Source organism: Dipodomys spectabilis, unplaced genomic scaffold, assembly GCF_019054845.1.
Source record: "Dipodomys spectabilis isolate Male_0828 unplaced genomic scaffold, ASM1905484v1 ptg000234l, whole genome shotgun sequence".
In the NCBI taxonomy this organism is placed as follows: Eukaryota; Metazoa; Chordata; class Mammalia; order Rodentia; family Heteromyidae; genus Dipodomys; species Dipodomys spectabilis.
The window spans coordinates 6,692,501-6,711,913 of NW_024870911.1; positions in this window are offsets into that span (position 1 = coordinate 6,692,501).

A 19,413-nucleotide genomic window follows, 5' to 3' on the forward strand; every position below is an offset into this window, starting at 1 on the left:
ACCGTGGGCTTAATAGCAGTTCTGAACTGCACCAGAACACCAGGGTCTCACAAATACCTGTCAGCATAGAAGTTTTCAATTACCATAATTCCATTCCTAATTCAAATTACCATAATTGCCCTCCATTAATGCAACTTTCTTAAAGCTGAAACATCAAAGAAGCTGGCATTCACATTAGCTTAGTTGACTACCTGCAAAATAAACAGTGTCTGCCCATTCTGGAAATAGGATGATGTTTGCCTGGGGGGGGGGGGGGGAGAAAAAATATATATACACACACACACACATACATATCAGTGCTCTGAAACCAATCACATAAATACAATAGGTTTGATTTTTCAAAAAATGCCTATATTTGTTAAAAGTAAAAGTTATCCATACCTTGTACTCAGATAAACTATAAGAACCAGTGCTCTCGTTGCTTCAGCATTAACTGAAAGAAAATTTAATCTATAGGCACAACACACTTTGCTCTTATAAATCCACCTGTTTGGATAAAGCATAGTTTTACCATAATCAGTTCTATTTGTATGTATAGTGAGGCTTAAACTCAGGGCCTAGGCTTTGTCCCCTAGCATTTTTTACTCAAGACTGTAAATCTACCACTTTAACCACCTTGTGTTCTCTCTTCTTTTTTTCTGTTTTTGGTGGTTAATTGGAGATAAGGGTCGCATAGGCTTTTCTGCTTGGGCTGGCTTCAAACTTGATCCTCAGATCTCAGCCTCCTGAGTAACTAGGATTACAGAGGTGAGCCACCAGCATCCAGCTTTCATTAGTTCCATTTGTAATGATTCTTATTGCCCTGAACAGATGATACTTGTATTTCTCACTTATTCTCAAGGGACTAGAATACTCTCCAGAATTAGGGAAATGAAGTATCAATACTGTCCCATCTCTAGACTGCCCCTGGCCTTTTACTAGGAAACCATAATTTTGTAATTTGACGTGCAGGAGCTTCTTTGTACTCTGTGAAACTACCAGAGAAGTGCAAGCCGAGCAAAAGATCATGTCATTAGTTGTACTATTAGAGTATATTCTATTTCAGAGGGGCCAATAGATAGTCCTACAAACCAACAAGTGAAGCAGTGATTCTTTCTTCAATACTTTTAAGCCAATTCATTCAATAGATTTCAAAACAATGTCTAAATAGGACCTATAATATTAAGTTCACTTTAACTTCCCAGAATATGATCAAAGTCACTGGCAATTCTCAGTCCTGCAGAGTGTCTCTGTGGTATCCAGCACTTTAGTGAGCCACTCAGAAGCCACGGAAGCTTTGAAGGTTGAAAATTCCTCATTTTCAAATGCCATGGGCATCTTTAGGATTTGGCCCCAGGCTAAACCAATATAATACAGAAGTCTTTGTGAAACATAGCAAACAGAAGAAAGTCCAATTTGCTGGAGACACTGAAGGGTTCACAAGAAAAGAATTAACCTAATTACCTTTATCTAATAAATAATAGATGAAATCATGGGGTTATAGCTAAACTCTGGAGACATCTCTCAGTTTCCATACTTTATCATATAGTTATACTATTGTACTTTGCTTCTCAAATTTAGATATAAAACTGACTTCACTGGTACCAAAGAGTTCATGTTGCCAGATAAATTTCTAAGTATCTTAGGGTAATTAGAAAGAACTCACAAAGAAAACTGTAACATGCTTCAGGGAAATTTGTGGGGATTTTTACACCATCCTATTTCGGATGGATTATCCCCAAATTTATTCTTGCTCCTTGCTTGAGTCTCATAACTTGTTCTGGCCTGAAAAACAACAAAGTCCATAAATGAATTAGACTAATGACAAAATTAATTACAATACCAGTGCCATCCCAACACATACCTAATACTTATAATATGAGTAGAAAACATTCCATAGCAGCATTGGCTTAATTCTACAGTCTCAGGATGGGATTCCTTATCTGATCATATCTTCTGAAGTTCAACACACAATTTGTAAACCTGGATCATAGCTTTTCCTTTATTATTTAGAGAAGAGAATTATTCTGTGGGTCATTGATTCAGATTTATGGTTGAGTCAGATTTATAAATAGTCAAGGTTTCAAATAAGTAAAAGTTCTCTGAGAAATCAATACCATAAGGTCATTTACTGTAAATCTGCAAACCAAAATACATTCTAAAAATGTAAAATTGTTTAATTATCCTTAGATATAGAAAATGTGTCATAGTCTATGTAAGCTTCATTCACACAAAATCCTGCTTTCCTCTGTCCTTTCCCCTCTCTCTTCTATCTCTTTCTTCTCTGTTGCAATGTATATTTACTTTTGACTCACCTCTTCTTCTCTTTTTATGACTTTTTTCTTTAAAATTAATTAAAAACTAAACAAAATTCAGTCATTTTCACACTTACTGAAAAAAGTTTTAAAGTTATTTTTAAAGTAGGTTACTTCAATACTTTCAATAATTTTTTTCTTAGGAAAAATACTTCCATTACTAAATTAATCTATTGAATAGATACATATTCAATGAACATCTACTTTTTATTCACACTATTCTTTTTTTTTTGTCTGTCATGGGGCTTGAACTCTGGGCCTGGGCCCTGTCCCTCAGCTCTTCAGCTCAAGGCAAGCACTCTACCACTTGAGCTACAGCACCACTTCCTATTCACACTATTCTTTGTGGTCCTGTCCCTCATACAATTCTCAATGTGGCAAAGAGAAAACAAGCATACAATTTATCAGAAAGTCAAAAACCATTTAGTTTAATTTTAATTGAAAAAAAAGACTGCCGATTAGAATGTCAAATGATACTACCATAATTCATATTCTTATCATCTCTGTCTTGGATGTCATAGTCTCCTAACTCACCCATACAGTCTTTGATAATTTCAAGCCAGTTCTATGGACTATCCACAGAAGTACTTCAGTGTCCACTCAATGAGTTAAAAACAAAACAATAAATAATTTCAGAGTTCTAAACTCTAGTCTAAACTCTAAACTCTACTTTCCAGTTGTATGAGTTCTAAAGGCCACACTAAAGCTACCAGCACAACTACGTTCCTTGCAGCATTATTTACCATAGCCATGACATGGAAGAAACCAAAATGGCCCTCAGTGGATAAATGGATCAAGAAAATGTGGTGTGTGTGAGTGTGTGTGTGTGTGTGTGTGTGTGTGTGTGTGTGTGTGTGTTAGAATTCCATACTTCCATCAGAAAGAATGGCATCACCCATTTGTAAGGAAATAGAAAGACGGGAAATTTTTCAATAAGTGACGTAAGCCAGACTTAAAGAAACATAGGTTGCCTTGTTTCCCTCATTTGTAATAATTAGTATGCCTAGGATGGTCCTAGCAGAGGATCACAACAGCTCAATAGCTATGTACATATGATTTTATAAAGTGATGCTAATCAAAATGAACTACAAGATACGGAAACAAGAGGGCTTGGGGGTAGGGGGGATTCTAAGTGTACTGTATGCAGTTATTTCTTTTTTCTTTCATCTTTTCCTTTGAGGTATAGCCCCTGTTTGTCACTGTATTTGATTCCTGTGTCCTGCCACTTGTATACATATTTTTTAATTTGGGGAGGGGAAGGGAAATTTAAAAATGCTGAAATAAGGATACAGGTTGACCCATTGTAACAATGAACTGTACAAGACACTAGGTTGTAAATGAACTCTACATCTTCCTAGGATGGGGGGGAGGTCGGGAGAGGAGGGAGAAGTTGGAGTGGTGGGGGAAAAACAAAAGAGGGGGTAATAATGCTCAACAGGAAATGTACTCATTACCTTACCCATGTAACTGTAACCCCTCTGTATAGTATCTTTACAATAATATATATATATATATATTTATAAAAAGATTCTAGCCTCAGTTTCCTCTTCTTTTAAACAAGAATAAATTACTTACAGAGTTTTGTGGGAAGTAAATAAGCAAATAGTATATAATGCATTTTAAAGAGTTCCTGATCCAGAATAATGCCATATAAATCTTTCTTAATGTTGCCATTATTATTGTAAAATTTCTCTCTGGCTGCAATTCTACTATAATTTCCATGGTTGACATTTACAGCTGAACATCTCTCTTTTGTCCTCCATTTTCTTTTTACTCCCAAACACAGAACAGCTCTGTTCCAATTAGATGAGTCTCCTGAGGAGCCTAAGTCCAATCCTGAATCAGTGACTTACTCATTGATTTCATTTATCTGTAATCATGCCCTTTCTCTCTGATGTACCCATTAATCACATTCCTCTTCAAGTCCTATCTCCCCAACCACTTAGCCATGTTCGTTCCCTTTTCTGAATCACAATGACAATTTTAATCCAGACTGTTCACCTAGAATTTCAATGATGTTATTTCCTTATGCTGCTACTTATTGCAAGTCATGGTCCTGTTTGCCCACGGAGGAATCTTTCCCATTCTGAGAAGCTTTCCTTCAAACTCTGCAGCTCTAAAGACTGAAATCTACTTCGTTAGACTACTCTTCAGTCCAGAGTCCCTCCTTATAAGATGGTTGTCCCTTTTATTTTTTAATTTTATTTCATTGTAAAAATGCTGTACAGAGGGGTTACAGTTACATGAGTAAGGTAATGATTACATTTCCTATTAAGCATTGTTTTGTCTCTTTTATTGACTTAAGAATGGCTCCAATCTCCACTCCAGGCTCCAAAACATGCTAATGTTGTTGTCCCCTATATAAAATGGCATACTATTTGCTTTTAACCTGTAGACTTCTCATATATTCTAAATCAGCTCTAAATGACAGGTAATATAAATGCTGTATCAGTAGTTGTTATGCTATTTAGAAAATAATTGAAAGACATAAGCCTGCACGTGTTCAACGCACTAGTCATTTTTCTCGAATGTTTTTGATTCACAATTGATCGATTTGCAGAAGCAAAACCTACAGCTGCAGAAGGAAAACTGTACTTCAAATAGGTAAGTCATTACAACTTTGGGGGGGAGGGCAAAAAAAAATAATAAAAACAAATAAATAAAATAGGTGAGTCAAAAAAGAACCCTTTCCTCTCTAAGCATAGAACTGAGTTGTCATGGACCTGGATCTGACAACATCCATGGCCCCAACTCCATGTAAAACCTACTATGAAAGAATGGAGGAGACACAAAGCCAGATGAAATGAGAGGAAAGGGAATTTGGATGGTGTTCCACTCCTAGTTCTCCAATGTCCCTAAGGCTAGCTCCCTGTTCTTGTTTTTTGGTTATTGGGTCTGTATGGCAATGAAGTCCTCTCCTGGGCTTTAACTAGCTTTACTATTAACAGTGTGGCATGGATACTGACAAATACATCTTTTTTCCTATTGACAGGCCTCTGTCCCAAAGCCAAGCTATTTTCAGCTTTAATTATATGACTTGTCCTTGTTCATTATCCATATAGCTATTGAAGAGCTGCGAAAGTAAGTGATTCATTGCTGACACATGGCATTTCTTGAACAGCCATTAATTAGCAAAATAGCACTTGAACATAAATTGTTAAGAAGTGTCAGCAAATAAAACCTTAATCAGAATTTTTTTTCTCCCTTCTTGTGTATGCACCTTGGTGAATTGCACTAGGCAATTTCCAACTTTAATTTAGAGCTTATCAGGAAAAGTGAGTATTACATTAATCTTTAAGAACTGAGTCCAAGTGTGCTTTACCCTCATCATTCTCTCTACCAGAAACAAGAGATGACCTGAGCCAGGCACATTTATCTTCCCTAGCCTGTTGAAAGTCTTGAATCCTTACACTCCAGATCATTACACATAGCTCATTTTAGTCTCATCTTTAAGGAATTCAGGAAACAATGGCTGCATCTATGAAATTCAACCAAACAGAGTGCAGGACAGAGCCAATATAAAAGTGAAAAAAATTCGTGCCAGAACAGCCATTTTCTGTTTCTATCCTTACACCAGGTATTCTGGATTTCACCATTCTCTTGTATTCCAACATCTGTCTGCTAGTGTATGCATCTCTGAGCCTGAGGAATTATTCCAGATCACAGCAGTCTAGAGGTGCCAAGGAATTAACACTTCTCAATGCTTTTTCCACTTCTTATGCTCTACCTCCTACAGCCCTCAACCAATGACTAATGAGAGTGGATTTATGAAGACTCCAGCTCTCTTGACACTCAAGGGGCACAAGGCTGAGACCAGAAGTGTCCCACTAACGAAAACTTAATAATGGACATTTATTGATCTCCCTTTTGCTCTATTACTTTTGCACTTCCCTGTCAGTACTCTCTGTATCTCCACTGAAAACAAAACAAAAACTTGTTGCGTTTAAATTTTTGCTTTCACTAACTGCTTGAAAAACTGCTGAAAATAATTTCCACTCAGGAGAAAGGTAAACTTGCAAGTAATAATCCTTTAATAGAAAAGGAAGGACTACAAAAACAAACAATACTTCCATTCTTATAACTGTTAGAGCTTTTTCCCATATACAGGGGAAATACTGTCACCGCACATGCATCTATTAGGCAAAAGATGTTGTCTTTTATTACTGCTGGACTTGTCTTTTATTACTGCTGCTGTTATTAATGCCTACTTCCCTTCTTCCATATCAGTCTCTTTTTCCTTTTCCTTAAGACCAAGATGGAGCCTTCTTAACTCTGTCCTCTGAAAGTGAGATTCTTCGAAGGGGTAGACTTCAGATTCCAACTGAATTTATAGGAATAATATTTAGTGATATTCTCACACAAAACTTCTATAGGATAACTATTTTTAGAGAAACATGAAAGTAGAAAGGGAAAGAAAGGAAAGACTATTTGGATAAAGAAAGAGACTGGAGAAATAAGGGTAATGAAAGAGTTATCAGGATGATAAATATGACAAATATGGTCAACGAACATGATATGCATATATGAACATGTCAGCGTGAAAAACTATTGTTTTGTATAATTAATATAAAGTAACATAAAAGAAAATCAGGCATGGTAAATAGGATCTATGAACAAAGGACTTTAATCTCCCCTTCCTTCACCTCTCAAACCAAGGCCCACTTATTGTAACTCGCTATATCCTATCACTTCACACTGTCTCTCGGATTGGGCTTTTGAGAAAGCTGACACCAAGACAAAATTTATTGTGCAGGAAATACTGTTGGAAAGAGAGATAAAAGCAGAATTGAGCCGAGAAAGAAGTCATGCTTCAAAACAGGTCAACGACTGAGAGATCTGAAACAAGCACCCTTTCCATAGTTGTTCTGTATTGATTCAAATTAGCCAATGGGTAGGATCAGTCAGTGGCTATGGATAGGTAGGAAGTTGATCTTGGGTGAATGTTTCATCCTTTGCTACGGAGGTAGTGGCTACAGTCTGTTGTCTATTGAGAGGATTCCTCACCAACTGAGGCAGTAAGTCTTTCTTTACACAGTAGTCTATATAGTGTTTCCACCATTACTCATCATACATTGAGATGTGCCTAATTTCTCAGTCTCATGTCTGCCTTCACAGGCGCATTCTTTAAAAAGTTATAGTTTGGAGCTACATGATGTAAATGACTAGCCATGATTCCACTTGCTCTGGCTCATAAATTCCCAAAGCTTTTGCTAACATGTCTAGTTTCCAAATACATCATCTGGCTATTATCAGCTAAGCTAATATATAAGATTAGATTTTAATAACATCAATAACCAAGTTTAGGATGAGGGTTAGGCTAGGACAAAGAATTGGATGTCTTAGCGGCTCAGATCTAAGCAATTAATTAAGTTCTGACATCTAGGATAGTCAAGTTATTGGAGTAGGAAGTAGATCTATCAAATTACTGGTTATTATTTTTTTCTGTGTCCTGGGAGCCAAATCCCTCTACCACATGGTGAAATATCTCTGGACAAATACATTAGTGTGGCTCCAGAGAAATCTTCTTTGAAGTCACTATAGCTTTAAATATGTTACTCTCTCATTCCCACGCCCATGTCCTACTCAAAGCACTGCTATTAGCTAAGAGATGAAAGGGGGAAGAGGCAGAAGGGTACCCAAATTTCCAGGCATCTGTGAGATGAGTTGAGCATATATATATACCAAATTACACCAGAGGCTTATGAACAGCATAATTCAAACCAAATTTGCACTACCAATTGTGTTCATTATGCTTGATTACTGCTTTATAAAGACTTCTTCTGTTCCATTGTGGAGTTCCTTGCTTTGAGCAAAGACACATACAGGAGAAAAGATGAAAAAGAAAGGATCTATGCATTTAACCACATACTTTGAAATTTAAAATGATCTAAACAAAATAGGCTGTTGTTATAACTAATTATGTTTTTAGTTTGGATATGAACTCTGCCTCTAATCCAAAGTAAAAAATTACATACGCATTTATCATTTTCTAAGGTACACATTCCTCACCATTTAAATTCTACATTTTTCTCAGCCTGTTCTCTCGCCACTAAAACAGTCAGACAAAACAAACAAAAGATAATAGCACAATAACAAAGGGACATGAGTAATTGGAATGTCTCCTCAGTTGGTATTTTTGCTTCTACTAAAGGATCACCCTATGATAAATATTATTACCCTCAAGATCAATGAAGTGAAGGATCTGCCAAATCTAACTCAATGCCAGGAAAATCTATATTCTATTTACTGATTTCAAGTAGAAAGATCTAACATTCATAGTTCAAAGCATTTATATTCTCTTTTTTCGGATCTCCCCTCAGCTTTTATTCCAGAACCAAAACTATTTACAAGACTTATTGGCAGAAAGCTCCTTGCTCTTAGAGCTGACACTCTAATCATCAAGGAAAATACTTTGAGGATTGTATATCAGCCATTCTTAATACCAAGACTCAAAACAGACACTCAAATGAAGCTAGTTGCTTCATTCCTTTCATGTCATTTTTCACTGAAAGAGTTAAGTCATTATTGAAATGTATTCACCTCACCTATGTTGTGAGCAGATAAACTGAGTAGATCAAATGGATTTGTAAACCTTTATTGGCTGTTTTGGTAAAGCTGTGCAATATAATCATGGAGTCCAAACTCTTAGCTTCATTAGCCATGCAAAATTCCCCAGGTCAGGATTTACATTTTAGCGGCTTATTAAGCTTTTAGATGCTGTGATTCAATCAGCTTCACAGACTCCACTTTGGTATAGCTATGATGACACAGAAATGATGGAGGGCAAATAGATTCAAATTAGTCAGACAGCGGTCACACTAGCAGACCATTTACTCTTCATTTACTTCTGAGTTTTGATACATTCCATGCAGATTTCTTTGCACCCAAAAGACCTAGAATGTACTTTGTGATGAATTTAGCAACCAAAACAAATCGTGGCTATTCAGAGGATAGTATGAGAAATCTTGTTAAGAATCAATTCCCTAAGTTAATACAAACTTACCATATATGTTAGGTTGTCAATGACTGAGCCAATGGTCCAAAAAACAGAACCAAGCAGAACACTTTGATGGAATAAGTTGGTCATGACCATAATGACCAATTGAAGAGGTAAGTACAACCAAGAGAAAGAAAGGCCATTTCCACTTCAAAGACCTTTTCTTTTTTTTTTAATTGTGAAAATACTGTACAGAGGGGTTACAATTACATGGGCAAGATAATGAGTACATTTCTTATCAAGCATTGTAGCCTCCTCCTTTGTTTCCCCTTCCCATCTCATCCTTCCCCCCCAATCCCTCACCCCGCCGCACCAAAGTTGTAAAGTTCGTTTTCGGCATAACGAACATCTCATTGTTGCAATGGGTCCACCTGTATCCCTATTTAAACGAGTTGCTTTTCCCCTTCCCCTCCACAAATTATACCGACATCAAATACAGTGAAAGCAGGGGTTATACTGTGGGGGAGGGACATACAAAGCAACAAAGAAATCATCTTATAAATGTGTTAGAAACAATCGCATGAAAGAAAAAAATTTGAATACATATCTTAGGGTTCATTACCTAACATCACCTTATCTGACCTTTTCTGCTTGACTCAGACGTATATTAGATATTGCAAATAAGGGAAACCATGGGACCTATGTTTCTTTGGGCCTGGCTTACTTCACTTCATATAATTTTTTCCAAGCCTTTCCATTTCCTAACAAATGGGGCAATGTCATTCTTTCTAATGGAGGCATAGAATTCCATTGTGTATATATACCACATTTTCTTGATCCATTCATCTACTGAGGGGCATCTGGGTTGGTTCCATATCTTAGCTATAGTAAATAATGCTGCAATAAACATATTCCTGTTGGTACCTTTAGTGTGGTCTTGTTTGTAAACATTTAGGTAAATGCCCAAAAGTGGGATTGCTGGGTCATAGAGGAGCTCTATGTGGAGTCTTTTGAGGAACCTCCATACTCAAAGACCTTTTCTTTACCTGATCCCAAAAAGACTAGGAAGAGCTATCTTCAGAAATTTTTTATTTATGCATCTTCTCTTAAGAAAATTAGAGGTATGTCCAGAGATAATAATAACTATGGCAATAAACACACCATTTCACCACATTGAACCCAGTTGAACCTACTGAGAGATTCTTTACTTCTGTCCTATACTGACCTCCTCCTGGACATCTATTGAATATAATCACCAAACACTTGAACCAGACAAGCTATTTGCTTTATGTTTGTTATTCAGAACCTTGAAGTTATGACAAGAAACTAAGAGTAAGAAAGTGACCAATAAAGAGTAATACTGGTAGCAAAGAAGTAAAGAGGAGACACGGTGATTGAGTACATTATTATTGTTTGAAGGGATTATATGTTTTTTAGGTAATACTCATAAAAACTTGACATAGGGGCTGGGAAGGTGGCTCAGTGGTAGAGCGCTTGCCTTGCATGCCTGAGGCCCTGGGTTCAATTCCTCAGCACCAAATAAGAAAAAAGAAAAAAGCCAGAAGTGGCACTGTGGCTCAAGTGGTAGAGCGCTAGCCTTGAGCTGAAGAGCTGAGGGACAGAGCCCAGGCCCAGAGTTCAGGCTCCACGACTGGACCCCAAAAAAAAAAACTAAAACTAAAACAAAAAAACTTACATAGGTCTTATTTTCATTGCTATTTTACAGATGTAGGATTTCAGACACAATAAGATTATAAAACCTACTTAGGGCCTGATAGTTTATAAGTTATATAAATAGACATATTTGATTAATCCTTAATAGCTATGAAAGAAAAATGTTTTAAAAGCCAGTAAACAAACCTTTATTCATCTCTTAACTATCTATAGAAATCCTTTTATGCTAAGATATTTTCCTAAGAGCTCTAAAACAATTAATCCTTTCAGAATACATCTATTTTTTTGCTTTTTTATTGTCAAGGTGATGTACAGAGAGGTTATAGTTACATAAGTAAGGTAATAAGTACATTTCTTGTCAAACTTGTTACTCCTTCCCTCATTTTTCTCCTCTTTCCTTCCCCCTGTCTCCACCCCCACAAGTTATACAGATCATTTCCAACATATTCTCTTGTGTATAGGATACATCTACTTAAAGATTTTTATCATTGATATTAAAATAAGCATCAATACCAGAATCAAAGTGATAGCAAGTGTATGGTTTTCAGAAAAATGGAACTGTGTTCTTGAGCCTGATCTCTGTATTTCTATATTTGTCTTAGAATTTCATGATGGAGATTTTTTTCTACTGAAATATTTGTTTCATATATTTTATTCTACACAAATATTAACATGAAAAATCAGGTATTAGTCTATATCTATATGATACTATTAAATTTCTTTGCCTGTTACCTCTAAAATTCTGTGTGTTAATAAAACAAAGATTGATGTGGGTGCTATCAAAAAATTGTGTTGATACATAACCGAGTAGAGATGGGAAAAGGTGAAATCATCTGGCAGGTCATGTATTTAAGGAAAGCGAATCCAAACTACCTATAGTTAAAACTTATTTGCCATATCATAATCCAAGAACAAAATCACCACCTTTTTCTCAATTTTTTTAATTTTTATTTTTATTGTAAAGGTGATATACAGAGGAGTGACAAAAGTCAGGCAATGAGTACATCTCTTTTTTAACAGTGTCACCTCTTCCCTTGTTTCCTCCCATGTTTTACTTCCCAACCCCCCCCACCACAAGTTGTATAGTTCATTTTCAATATAATGTCTAGTGAGGATCACTGCTGAATTCGTTCACCCTTTATCCCACCATTTCTGTGCTTCTCCTTCCCCTCCCAAAAACAGATAAACTTACATACAAGACAAAAGGTACAGAAATCAAAAACAGTGACAAAGGAAAACCCAACCAACCAACAAAAAACCTCTTGTTTCCATTTGTTGGAGTAAGAATCATTTTATATAATTATATGCACAGAGCTATTGAGCCTTTCTGATCCAAGAATACCCTCCCTTGGTCTCACTGCATGAATGTTTAGAATCCTGTTTAATTTATCAGGTCCAAGTGTAATTTTTTTGTCTTTGTAGATTTATAGTTACATTCTAATTACTCCAAATGTCAGAAACCATGCAACCTATGTTTCTTTGGGCCTGACTTACTTTGCTTAATATAGTTCTTCCAAGTCTTTCCATTTCCTTATGAATGGGGCAATATCATTCATACTGATGGAAGCATAGAATTCCATTGGGTATATATACCATAATTTTCTTGATCTATTTATCCACTAAGGGGAATCTGGGTGATTCCACATTTGGGCTATGGTAAATAATGCTGTGATGAATATGGGTGTTCTGGTAGTTTTAATGTGGTCTGGTTTGTAGTCAATTGGACAAATGCTAAGGGGTGGAATTGCTGGGTCATAGGGAAGCTCTATGTTTAGTCTTTTAAGGAAACTCCATACTGCTTTCCAGATTGGTTGAACCAATTTACATTCCCACCAACAGTAGTGTTCCCTTTGAAAACATCCTCACCAGCATCTGTTATTGCTAGTTTTCTTGATAATGGCCATTCTAATTGGGCTGAAGTGGAATCTCGATGTTGTTTTGAGTTGCATTTTTTTAATTTAATTTTATTGTCAAGGTTCTATGCAGAGGGGTTACAGTTAAATATGTAAGGTAGTGGGTACATTTTTTGTCAAACATTGTTATTCCCTCTTTGACTTTTCTCCCATTTTCCCACCCCTCTAATGAGCTCTAAGTTGTAAAGTTCATTTCCAACATATTGTCTTGTGAGCTTCACTGTTGCATTGGTTCACTCTTTGTACTTTGTCTCACCATTTCGTTGTTACCCTTCCCTAATCCAGATATGCATATATACAATACACAGGGATGTTGAACATTTCTTCACATAGCTATTGGCCATTCTTACTACTTCTTCTGAGAAGTCTCTTTAAATCTTTAGCCCACTTACTAATTGGGTTGTTGTTTCTTTGAGGATTTGTTTTTGTGGGGTTTAATTTTTTGAGCTCCAAGTATGTTTTAGATATGAGGCCTTTGTCTGATGCATAGATAGTAAAGATCTACAATTCTGTGGGCTTTCTATTTAGCTTACTAGCTATGTCCTTTGCCATGCAGAAACTCTTAATCCCCTTAATCCAGTCTTTCTTTGATTTGTTGTGATTCTGGATCTTTACTTAGGAAGTTTCGACCCATGACGAAGAGCCCTAGTTGTTTTCCCTATCCCTTGCTGTAAGGTGTTCATGGTATCTGGTCTTACATTGAAGTCTGATCCATTTGGAAATGATTCTGGTGCAAAGTGATATATAAGGATCTAGCTTCAGTTTTCTGCATGTGTATAGCCAGTTCTGCCAGTACCGTTTGTTAAAGAGGCAATCTTTCTTCCATCCTGTGTTTTTGGATCCCTTATCACATATTAGGTGGCTATGGATCTGTGGGTTCATTTCTGGGTCTTCTATTCTATTCCATTGAATCTCAGGCCTATCTTTTGCCATTGCCAAGCTTTTTTTTATTACTACAGACTTGTGAGAAAACTACCATCTTTTTACCTAAAGATTCTCACTGTGAAATGCTGTCACCTTCACTATCCTTACTGTGTAACAAATATTCCAAAGTTAGTGATTTAAGCAGCAGTAGTTTACTAATATTAGGTCTGTAGGTTTTGACTATTCAGATTCTCTATGGGGATTTCATGTATCAGCAAGACAGGCTAAGAGGCCTAAGATGACCTTGCTCACCTGTCTGGCAGGCTTCTAACTATTGGCTGAAGCATCCCAGTTTACTTTCTTTTAGTCTTTAATCTTCCCATAAACTAAACTACCTTCTGTAAAAGGGAATATAAAAAAAGAAAGAAAGAAAAAAGTTTTTTTTTTTAAAAAAAGCATGTCAATACAAATGATACTAACAGTGCAAAAGGACTAGGACTCACACAATGTAACTTCTGCCATCTTATATTAACTAGAGGAAAATAAGAATGGCCCAAATGCAAAGAGACTCCATTTCTGGATTATAAGGAGAGTAAAGTGATTCTGCACAAAATATGTATATTGGAAAGGAAGAAACTGTAGCCGTGGAAAATTCTTCTCAGCCACACATACACACACACACACCAAATCTCTCTCTCTCTCCCTCTCTCTCTCTCTCTCTCTCTCTCACACACACACACACAAACACACACACACACACACACACACACACACACACACACACCCTGGCAATTACATCCTGTTGTATCGACATCAACATTTCAATATCTTACCTGGGATATTGTGCTAACTTTGTAAGATGTGACTACTGGAGGAGACATGATAAAGATTAAATGAGAATTTCCTGTTATTTCTTATAAACAACATAAAACCCTACAATTATCTCAAATTAAATCAGTTAATAAAGGTCAACTAGCATAAATCTCAATATAAAAGGCATAGTAAATGAAACAGAATTCCTTATCGTATCAATCACAGTGAAGTCACCTGAAAATATAATATACAACATATACAGTGATCTGATTGTTTATTTTAAAAATATGTTTAAGTGCCTAACAGAAGCTCAATATGTTCCTGTTGGAGCAAGGAACAAAAAGACTAACACTCTTTTCCTAAAGGGTATTATCTAATAGAATTTAATTCTGAAATCTATGGCAAACCTCATAAAGTAATGAAAAATAAGTAAGTCTGAAAACTGACATGATGAGAAAGTACTGCTTCAAGATAAGAAAAACAAATATAGTCACATTATCTATTTTAGAAATTTCCAGTTTTCCAAGAAATTTAAATTGTTTTGGAAATCATGTGAGGACTCTGCCTTAATCCTTTTTCTGCTTCTAGACTACTACTATACAGAAACACAGGCACCTCAGACCTGAACACCTAAATGCCCTTCTCTACTGCTTTTATCTACTTGCAAGACATACTCTCCCCACACTTGACAAGGATGGTATGTGTGTTCTAGAAATTTGGGGAAATTTAGCAATCACTATTTTCCTCCTCTGAGGCAGTTTTCACATGTTGGTTGATTAAGGTCCACCCTAGTTTAAATGTGAAGGTAGGTATTTGATTTGGAAGTAAGCTAAGCATTACATTCAGGAACAGACATATAACCTAAATGATCAATACAAGTCAGGCCAAGAAATTTTGTTAGCATTCTTGGAAAGCACATGATGGGTACTAGGAGCCACTGACTGTATCTTTCTAATACTAATAACAAACCAGCAGAAAAGGGATGCCAACGTAAAGGAAAACTAAGTTGGTGGTGGGAAAGGCTCTAGGTCTTAGTGACAATGTTTGAGGCTCTGGTTCACATATCAAAGACCTCCTCTCAAACATCTTTATTACATAAACAGATAAATTCTGTTTTAGCTTAAGGTACATTTAGTTAGTCTTCATTCCTGACCAGTGCCCTAAGTGATAGAGAAACGAGGATAGAGAGGATCTAGAGGATCTTGGGAAAACGAAATACAGGACTTATCGAGAGAGTGACTAAAACATTTCAGAGAGAGAATAAAATTTGAGTTGCTCTGTGTTTGTTTCCTTACCTGTTTTGGCATCAGAATTTTTTTTCAAATCCACCTTGCCCATCAAGCAACAGTCAGCACCACTGTTCTCAGAATTTGATGAAGATGGATTTTCTTATGAATAATTATGAATAATACTATATATAAGCTATGGAACACAATTTTAAGTTCTCTTTTATAACCAGAATAAAAGAGAAGCATCTTTGTATTTATAGAGCACTAAAGAGACAGATAATAGCACATGATTATCTAAAACATCAGAGAAGCTACTCTCTGAATACAAATATTTAAGGTACAAACACTGGTTTGGAGAAATAAATGTTTCACTACAGGTATTAGTCAAAATTCTGTAGGGAAATAGAAACATAAGACACACACACACACACACACACACTTTCAAGTATATTATCATTCTTTCTAAGCCTAAAAGACCCAGAAAGCACAACTGGACATGATAGAAAGAGCATGGCCCTAAGGCATAAAGACACAAGTCTGTAATCCCAGCATTTGGAAAGCTAAAACAACAGGATTGAGAGTCTGAGGCCAATCTGAGCTACATATCAAGACCCTGTCTCAACACAAAGGGAGGGAGGAAGAGAAAGAGGGAGGGAGGAAGGAAGAAGGAGAGGGAGGGAGAAAGGGAGGGAGGGAGGAAGGAAGGAAGGGAGGGAGGGAAGGAGGGAGGAAGGGAGGAAGGGAGGAAGGAAGGAAGAAAGGAAAGAAAAAAGGAAGCGTATCGCCTCACAAGTAAGATGCATCAACAAGTCTGGCCTCTAAGGTAACCAAGTGATATCACCAAGATGGATTTCAGTTTCCTTATGAGTAAAGTGAGGTGGACAGAGGTTGAACTAGTGATCTCTGTTACCTTCTATTCTAACACTTAATTATGGCATGTTTGTAATCTCTTCTCTCATCAGACCCATTCACCTTCTTCCTTCCTACAATCTGTATGAGACTCTACATTTATTAAATTTAGTTCAAATGCCAAACTAGATATCATGCTCTTTTCTAGCTCCAACTTTTATGCTATTTAAGTAAAAGTGGGACATGCATTTCAGGGAATGCTGACAGGGGCCCCGTGGGTGTTGGCAGCAGCCTAGTCAAACTTAACATTGAGCCACTACAGGCAGCCCACACTGAAAGATTTTCTCAGCTGTATCAGGTGACATTTTTGCTTTTCCAATAGAAAACACATGAGGTCCCAGAGACAGAACTGATGACAAAACCCACCTGGCTACCCCACAGAACTTATCATGCTCTTAGGAAGTTCCTACTCAAAAGAAAAGGATCTTTTAAGGTGACCAAGAAAAAATTGAGAGCAATAAAGTCAGGGAGAGAGAGGAATCATGTCCCCAGGACACAATCTTAAGTTCATAGCCAGCCATGATATGTGAGAGCTTTGAGATTCAGACAAAAAGTTATGAAACCTTTCCAATGGCCAATACTAAAGGGAGACATTTTGAGAGAGTGAACTGCTATCCAGGCAGCAGATTTGCCAACCGTGATCTGGGATATAGATCCACAGATAGGCTTGCTTCCCTACAAACTCCCACACAGCCCTGTTTACCCTTGATCCTGCCACTAGAATCATCTATCAAGAGGCCTAAGAAATTAGGCTCACTTAACTAGGTCCTAGCTTTGTTGCCTAAATTCATTTGGGTAAGTTGTTCTGTGACTTACAACCACGAGTTTTGATGATATGACTTTGTTTTTTCACGGTTAATAAATTACCCTAAAAGTAAATTCTAGAAGGGGAACTCTTAATATATTAAACCCTGACGTAATTATAAATAAAATCACCCACGGTAATTATAATAGGAGACATACATAGGTTTTTATGTATTTGGAAAAATGGCCGTATGTATTTTAATTTCAAGTTTTACTTTAGCTATTCTAAGGCCAGACATTCTTGGTACAACATGGATCGCATGCATTCTCTTACATGCCCAACAAGAATGGTGAACAAAAATAAGAAATCTTTCATTATCATTGCTGTTTTTGCTGCCTTTTCCTTTTGTTTTGTTTGTGACTTTATTTGAGAATAAGAAGAGGCACAGAAAAGGTGGGACAAAAGGTGAACAAATATAGCAGTGGTACAAATATAGAGTGTGGAAAATGAGCTATACAACCTGTGAGTTGGGATGGGAGGGGAAAAGTAAGAGAGTAAGGGAAGAGGTGACATGGTTCAAAAAGAAATGTAGTCATTACCTGACTTATGTAACTGAACCCCCTATGTACATCACCTCTACAATAACAATAAAGTATATTTTTGAAAAATAAAAATAAAAGCATGAAAAAGAAAAGAATCATGAATAGTGCTTCCAGAAGAAAGGTACAAAATGAGTACTAGGAAGGTAATATAATAACTGTAAATAACATTTTAGAGCATTATAGGAACATAGTTTAAGTTTTCCTGATTTATCAGATTTTAGGGCTTATATGTGCTTTGTGGATGTTCTTAAAATAGAATGCCATACAACAGTATCAGATTCAGATTATCTGTGGCATATATGAGAATGAGTGAGAAATCACTGCCCTGGAAACTATGAGGTTATTTTGATATCTTCACAACAAATGCCAAGGGAAACATGCCTAATATTTTAAGTAACTTAAGGTAAAACATGCATAATGCATGAGTAGGCTAACAATGGTTATCTCTGGTAATTGTATAAAGGCTAATTTTACCCTTATCTCTATTTTAACATTCTGTGTGATGAATACAAGCTATGCCAGTAATATAAAAAGTTGATTTAATTTTTTTAATTTACCTGTGTAAGTAAGTCTACTGTAAAATTCTCAGGTCCAGCCTAGCAATTAAGCCATTTCTATACAGCAATGGGTAGTAAGAGAATACAAAACATCAAAATTCAAAAGACATAAAGACTCAGTCAGATTAATCAGAGAATATTATATTCTCTGAACGAAAATTTTGCAATTCTCCCTTAAAGTTACTAATGGTCCAAGTGCCATAGATATAGATATAGATATAGATAGATAGATAGATAGATATGCTGTATAGAAAATGTGAACATTCACTCCTAAATCAATCCTTCTGTCAAATCTTATTCTTATTCAAATGCTCCCCCAAGAGCTTTAAAAAACCTCAATGGTGGATAGTGTCCTCCAATAAAACATACCACTTTGTTCAGTGCCAAAAGATTAATAAAACTTAATCAAGATAATTACTTAAAAAAGTAGTCTCCAATGAGTGAGTCAGGGTAGGAAAAGACTCATTTCTGTTCATGATAATTATCCTTGGGTAAATTATTTCCAATGATTCTCTCCCTAAGGTGACTTCTCCCAAAGAGCTCCTACAGAGAACTCAATAGCCTACCAAGGTTTATATTAAGGTCATAATCTATTTTCCAGTCTATGTCAACCCCACACTTTTGCCTTCCATTCTTCCTTTTGCTCATATCTTCCTTGGATGAACTCTACATTCTTCTTCCCAAAATTAAAAAAAAAAGAGCCAGATTCCAATGGCTCCTGCCTATAATCCTAGCTACTCAAGAGGCTGAGATCTGAGAATCAAAGTTCAAAGCAAGCCCAGGCAGACAAATCCAAGAGACTCTTATTTCCAGTTAACCAGCAAATAGCCTAAAGTTGGGTCATGGCTCAAGTGCTAAAGTGTCGTCCATAATAGA